At 45.5% G+C, this 7,108-nt stretch overlaps 1 long non-coding RNA gene across 1 annotated transcript in view; it reads left to right on the plus strand.

Annotated features, from left to right (window-relative positions):
* The window catches only part of LOC142774485 (uncharacterized), a 95,746-nt gene extending 89,153 nt beyond the window's left edge, over positions 1–6,593 (plus strand). Inside the window, exons 3-4 of the long non-coding RNA XR_012886414.1 lie at positions 4,397–4,584; positions 5,586–6,593. This is a non-coding gene — a long non-coding RNA (uncharacterized LOC142774485). The remainder of the gene's footprint in view (positions 1–4,396; positions 4,585–5,585) is intronic.
* The last annotated feature ends 515 nt before the right edge of the window (positions 6,594–7,108 follow it).

Raw genomic sequence — 7,108 nt, forward strand, 5'->3', positions numbered from 1 at the left:
GTGAGTGCACAATTCCACTCTGCTTCTCATACTTAACTCCTTGGAAACGAAGGTCACGGCGCAGATAGCTCGCAACGCAGCTGTATAGCGGGCCTGCCGGCAAATGTCGCGTGAGAGCTCGCGAGACCAAACCTCACCGCGATGGTCTAGTAGCTAAGGTACTCGGCTGCTGACCCGCAGGTCGCGGAATCGAGTGCCGGCTGTGGTGGCTGCGTTTCCGATGGAGGCGGAAATGTTGTAGGTCCGCGTGCTTAGATTTGGGTGGACATTAAAGAACCCCAGGTGGTCGAAATTTTCAGAATCCTTTACTACGGCGTCTCTCATAATCATATGGTGGTTTGGGGACGTTAAATCCCACATATAAATCAATCGCGAGGCCGAACAAAAGCGCCAGCGTCGGCAGTAACAGCAAGCCAGCACGAGTATTGATCAGGCCCACCTTCTTTCTATGTGTGCTCCAATGTGTTGACATGCAATACATTGCGTCAGTACAACGCGTTATCAAAATGTCAGTTGGCACGCATGACGTTGCGTGACAACGGACCTCCACCGTAATTAATAAAAGATCGCATCACTCCGAAATTTCTACTAGCCGCGACCATATCACCTATAAGTTTTAATGTCCGGTGAGCGGTTGGGCTGCACGAGCAGTCGGATTTTTTCATCAAGAAACTCGTAGACTCTGCTTGCGTAGGAATTGTGTCTCATGGGCGACGGCGTGTTCGCACTGTTTGTGAGCTGGTATTCAGCATTCATCACAGAAACAGTGCCTGCATAGTCAATGGACGCCGTTAGATCTCTCTCACCACACGGTGAGCGCTAAGCCAACGCCGACTAAATTTCAAGGCCGAAAGGCTGCCGCAGTGTCGTCAGAGGGGGGGGGGGGGGGGCAAGTTACGCCGCGAACGCGGCGGGGTGCCTGTGTTTCGTTCACGTTTTAGGAGAACCAACGCTCCCGCTCTCGCAGCTGCTGCGGCTTTATTGGCCCGAATTAAATATGTGGAAAAAAAAGTCTTACTGAGCATGCTCAGTTGGGCAACTGGGCCCCCATCCTCTGACGTCACTGCGGCAGCCTTATGGCCTTGAAATTTAGTAAGCGTTGGCTAAGCCGTTGGAGCCCCTTTTTTGCGCACAGAGCAAATACAATCACCATGCAGCTGACGATGATGCTTCCACGCACGTGAAAACCTAAGATGCTTTACCCCTTTCCTCCCCCCCAACACACAAAAGAAGAAAAAAAATTGGCTGATCCCACGTAAAGTGGGAATCGATGATATGCGAAGAACTAATAGGAAATGCCGATATCTCACTTTAAAACCAGCACAACGTTATGAGGTGGAGGTAAATGATGCCACACATGACTTCCGTGTGATGATCATCATATTTGGATGTGCCATTTACCTTCATCATCTATTCACGTCACGTGATACCAAATTTAGTATATGTGGAGCATGCGAAACGCCCGCGAGCACGCTATGAGCAGGGTATGTTGTCATGTTCTTACATGACACGCGTGTCACGATTATAATGTTTGCACCAGTCATATAATTAGTTATGCGTTGACGTGACGTAACTCCAAATTTGGTATATGTAGAGCTAGGAAAACGGCCGCGAGCGCATATTGAAGAGCCCAATATACTCAAACGTGGCGTTGGCGCGCGCGCACGCTAGGCCTAGCGACGCTACGTTAGCAAAACGCGAGCACTCTCTAACGCCAGGCGCGAACAACGTCCATCGGCGTGGCCCGACGGCAACCGGCGCGAAATGCGACATGCTGCATTTCGCAACCATGCGTTACACAGACAACATTCGTCTCCCTCGTTTCCTGATGGAAGGACGCCGAATGCGCTGCAACACACATGCTTCAAAGCATGCAACACAGCGTGGCGCGCGCTTTCGAGTATCCGGCAGGACTGGCGCCTGGCGCGGCAACGCTGGCGTGGTGCGACGAAATGAACGCTGGCGAGCACGCACACCGTGTCACGCCGAAATGTATTGGCACCTTGACTGTGCCATGTAGTCATGTTCTCACATGACACGCAGCTCATGATTATCATATTTGCACCAGTCACATACCATCGTCATTCATTGACGTCACGTGAAACCAAATTTGCCGTATGTGAAGCTAGCGAAACGGCCTCGAGCGCATCATGAGTGTGGCATGTAGTCGTGTTGTCACATGACATACATGTCGTGATTATCATGTTCGGATGTGTAATTTACTTATGTAGTGCGTTCGCGTCGCGCAATACCGAGTTTGGTACATATGAAGCTCGCAAAACGGCCGCGAGCGCAGGATGAGCGTAGCTTGTTGTCATGTTGTTACATGACACAGATCTCATGGTTATCATGTTTGCACCAGTATCATACCTTCGTCATCCATTCACATCTCCTAATACCAAATTTGATAGAAGTCAAGCTAGCGAAACGGCCGCCAATGCATCATGAGCATGGCATGTAGTCATGTTGTTACATGACACGCATCTCATGATCGTCATGTTAAAATTTGTCACTTTTGTTTGCATTGCAATCATGTCATACCATACAAGTTTTGCAACATGCCATATGAACAAAACCACCGCAAGAGCTGCAGGACCATGACGTGTTATTAATAACATTCATGAAATACATGTCATGATTTTCATGTTATGACTAGTCAGATATGCTCTTCATGCAGTCAGTTTCTGCCTTACCAAGTTTGGTATCGATACAATTGTCGAAACAGCCAGGAGAGCTAAAAGTCGTAGGCGGCTAGATAGATAGATAGATAGATAGATAGATAGATAGATAGATAGATAGATAGATAGATAGATAGATAGATAGATAGATAGATAGATAGATAGATAGATAGATAGACAGACAGACAGACAGACAGACAGACAGACAGACAGACAGACAGACAGACAGACAGACAGACAGACAGATGGATAGATAGATAGATAGATAGATAGATAGATAGATAGATAGATAGATAGATAGATAGATAGATAGATAGATAGATAGATAGATAGATAGATAGATAGATAGATAGATAGATAGATAGATAGATAGACAGACAGACAGATAGATAGATAGATAGATAGATAGATAGATAGATAGATAGATAGATAGATAGATAGATAGATAGATAGATAGATAGATAGATAGATAGATAGATAGATAGATAGATAGATAGATAGATAGATAGATAGATACGCTCAAAGTTACCGATGCTCGCTAGTGCTCAGATTTGGGTGCACGTTAAAGAACCCCAGGTGGTCTAAATTTCCGGAGCCCTCCACTACGGCGTCTCTCATAATCACATAGTGGTTTTGGGACGTTAAACCCCACATATCAATCAATCAAGTTACCGATGCTCGCTAAAAAATGCTTTGCATTGAAAAGGGCAAAAGGGCTGCCCGTGAGTGCGAAGAAATGCAGCCTACAAATGTGCGCTGGTCACAAGTGTATTTTGATGTGCATGCTTTTCAAATAACTGGTGCTCTTTATTCAAGGGCTTGGTGAATATTAGCCTCTTCTGATATGGCAGTCTACTTCTTTGTTGACATTACTGGAGCCCCAATGTGGTGGTCTAGTGGCTAAGCTACTCGGTTGCTTCATGACCCGTAGGTCGCGAAATCGAATTCCGGCTGCGGCGGCTGCATTTGCGATAGAGGCGGAAATGTTGTAGGCCCATGTGCTCAGATTTGGGTGCACGTTAAAGAACCCCAGGTGGTCGAAATTTCCGGAGCCTTCCACTACGATGTCTGTAATAGTCATATGATAGTTTTGGGACGTTAAACCCCACATACCAGTCAATCAATCATGACATCACTGGGCATTTCACCTTGCCCCATTTCATTGTTGCCTTGGTGGAATCGCAACATCATCTTTGTTGTTCGAAGCACCTGCCTATTGTCTGTAGCGCTGGTAAGCACGTGGATGAAGGTGCGACGCCTTGCTTGGAAGAACTATGCATTCACGAAGAAGCTTATCGCAAATGGATACAAAGAAAAAAGTACGCCAGGCATGTGCGCAAAAAACCAACCTCCACTTGATTGTCCACACTTCTCTATATAGAGCAAGGTCATTTGAATTTTGGTTAATTGATGAGAAATAGTCGGTTATGTAATACAAGTACCTATTCATCGTTTGATAATAAATTCGTCTGATATTGCAGGATAAATAAACATCAGCCATTCTAGGACGCTAAAGTTCTAACACTAAGAATCTTATATGCAGCGCTAATCTGAAATTACAGTGAAGCGGAAAAGTACTCAACGTTCCATTCACGATTTCATGCATAGCTCATTGTTTTTGCTAGTGCCATAACGAAATTGTGAACTGTAGGAGAACGGTACATCCAGGCGTGCTGGGACTAACCTAAGTATTTTGTGCTTTTTCTCCACCCTTACAGTCATGCAACGAGACCACTCCCTGCACCTCGCCCTGCTCATGTTCGTATTTTTTCTTAAATAGCATCAGAAGGGGGAGATGTTATCTGAATCTTACCCTACCACCACCACCACCATATACAAGTTCCTATTTATATCGGTGAAAAATCGAGGCAATAAAAATACTGATACACTTCATAAAAAAGCTCATGTGAGTACTTCAAATCTCAGCGCAAGCCAAGAACTGAAGCAATCGCATCTAATCTAAACAACGCGCGAGATGTGCATCACTTGGCAGCGCAGAACGCATGGTTCTAACAAAGTGCCTGACCGAGCTAGTTGGTAGTGCATATTTAAGGTTTAACAGAGCGCGAAACATATGGAGGACAGGAAAAAGACGGGACAAGCGCTGACTTCTAAATGAAATTTACGTGGGTCAGACGGGCAGATGCCTGAATGAATGCTTAGAGGAGCCTCCCAATAACGTTCGTAATGGCAAAGATGAATGTCTGACGCTACACGGGAGCACATGTGGGTGCAATCCGCTGTTCTAAAGGACAACAGTTCTCGTTAAGATTAAAGAAGAGCACGAGCGTATACTCTATGAGGCTGCTCAGATGTCGCTTGAAAAGAGTGCATGCGTATAGACTCATTCCATGTTCGTAAACAGAGGTAGGCGAACGTCTAAATTATGGGTAAAATTATAGCGATGTCCGCACGTAACTTCCACTCACAATTTTGGTGGGAAAGCCCGACTCTATGCCCCGTGCCGTAACCACTGAGGGCTGTGATAAGCGCCAACAAACAAAACGATGTTGTGAGACGCGACTAGCCATGACATTCTGTGTTTCCAGCTAGTGATTGGTATACAGGAGCTTCACCTCCATAATCAGAAACGCTTCTTGATTTGATCTTGATTTGCCACCGACTTCAATCCAGCACAAACGCGTTTTCAACGCTATGTCTTTAGGTGGTGTCAAGGCAGCACGAACGCACAGATGCGTTGCGAACGCGCCGCATTGAAGGCGGTTTCAAGTCAAGTTAAGTAAGGTTTCTGAATACGGGGTTAGTGCTGCTGATCAGCAGCGGACACAGCCGATGAGCCCGCGTCGGGGACCAGAGCGCCCGTTTCACGACTGCAGCACATTTCTTACAATGGTCCTTGTCAAGTGGGAACCGATAAAAACTGATGGTGCTTTTCTTGCCTTTCAGCACATCCAACCGTGACGCAGCTCGTCGGCATATCGTTTTTTTTTTTCTCATTGCTTCACTGAGAACACCACATTCATAATCTAAAACCCAGCAGGAACTGCAGTAGACAGAGCGTCTGTTGCCTACCAAGCGAAACCAAAGGCCCGACGACAGCGCCACCGCAGGTTTGTGACGTATGTCCGGTGGAATTTGTCTACAAGCAAGGTTGCTCTGCCTGGAAGACAGCTATGTTTTTTCGGGCGCGAGGGTCGGCGTAGCAGGCTCCATGATTGTTGATGTTATTTAGTATCTTTCCATTTGTCATTTTTTAAAGACGATAGTCTTTCTTGGGGACCTTCGACGCAAAAAGTTTGGTCTGTCTGTCTGTACATTTGTCTGTTTGTCCACCCTTCATGGTTTTGGGTACTCTAAACGGCACCAGATGTTACCTCAAACGGCCCACCTCATTCGCAGCGCCCACCGATAATGCTCAAGATTCAGCGTTCATACTTGTGCGATTGTCAATTAAAAAGCAAATATTGCGCATATCTGAAGCACCATAACAACACGTATATATTCTGCATGTGCGTCTTTCACTAGAAAAGGCATACATAAGTAATTATAATGTCCGTAGCGATTATAATGCTGCACTAACCATGCAACGCCTGCACGAAAAGGCGAGTGTTTCCAACGCTTTGCTAAGACGACACGGTTGTGGCTCCTACCCGTCACCTTGCGTTCTATATACACCTTATCACTTCTGCCAGGTAGCGCTCATGTCTCGCGTGTGACTTGACTAGATGCGCTCATTCGCCTCCGCTGCACGCTCGAAGAACTTGAACGCAGTGCCTCCAGAATTCCATTCACCAATTTTCCTGCGCAAAACATCAAATAAATGTTTTGTTCACTCTCTCCACACACAAGACTTCCGTCTTTCGACGACATTTGCAGATTAAAATACAGATACGGGGCCAATATTGTTTCACTGTTCTTTTTTTTTTTGTTCACATTTGTCAAATCGGGTATATCACCAGCCTTCTTGTCAATAAAATTTCAGTTGGAAGTCAGTGCTTGTCCCGTCTTTTTCTTGTCCGCCGTGTGTTTTTCGCACTGGTAAAGCTTAAGATGTTTCTAACATCTGTGTCAAGCAAATTTTCATCTCAACGAGACTCTAAAGCTGCCATCTTGCAACAAAGATAAAGAGAGCGCAGCACTAGCAACGAAACGCATGAAGGAGCAAGACCTAACTTATCTAAAATCTTCAAAAATCGTCTCCCGATAAATACTGGAGCGCTGTCACGCCGATTCCATCTTCTAACATCTTTTTAGGAAAGCGTGCGAGACGCGAAATTGTGTGCACTGTTTTAATGGCCATTTAAAGAGTGTATTTACAAGTGGTGAAGGTTGTGTATTATGCTTTTCTACAAGAGATCCTTCTCTTTATGACCTTGTTATTTCAGAACGCCACATTTTAAGGATATTGGTAAAGCTTGATATTAAGAAGGCTTTAGGTCCTGATGATATCACAAGCTGTATTTAGATGG

This window comes from Rhipicephalus microplus, chromosome 10 (genome assembly GCF_043290135.1).
Source record: "Rhipicephalus microplus isolate Deutch F79 chromosome 10, USDA_Rmic, whole genome shotgun sequence".
In the NCBI taxonomy this organism is placed as follows: Eukaryota; Metazoa; Arthropoda; class Arachnida; order Ixodida; family Ixodidae; genus Rhipicephalus; species Rhipicephalus microplus.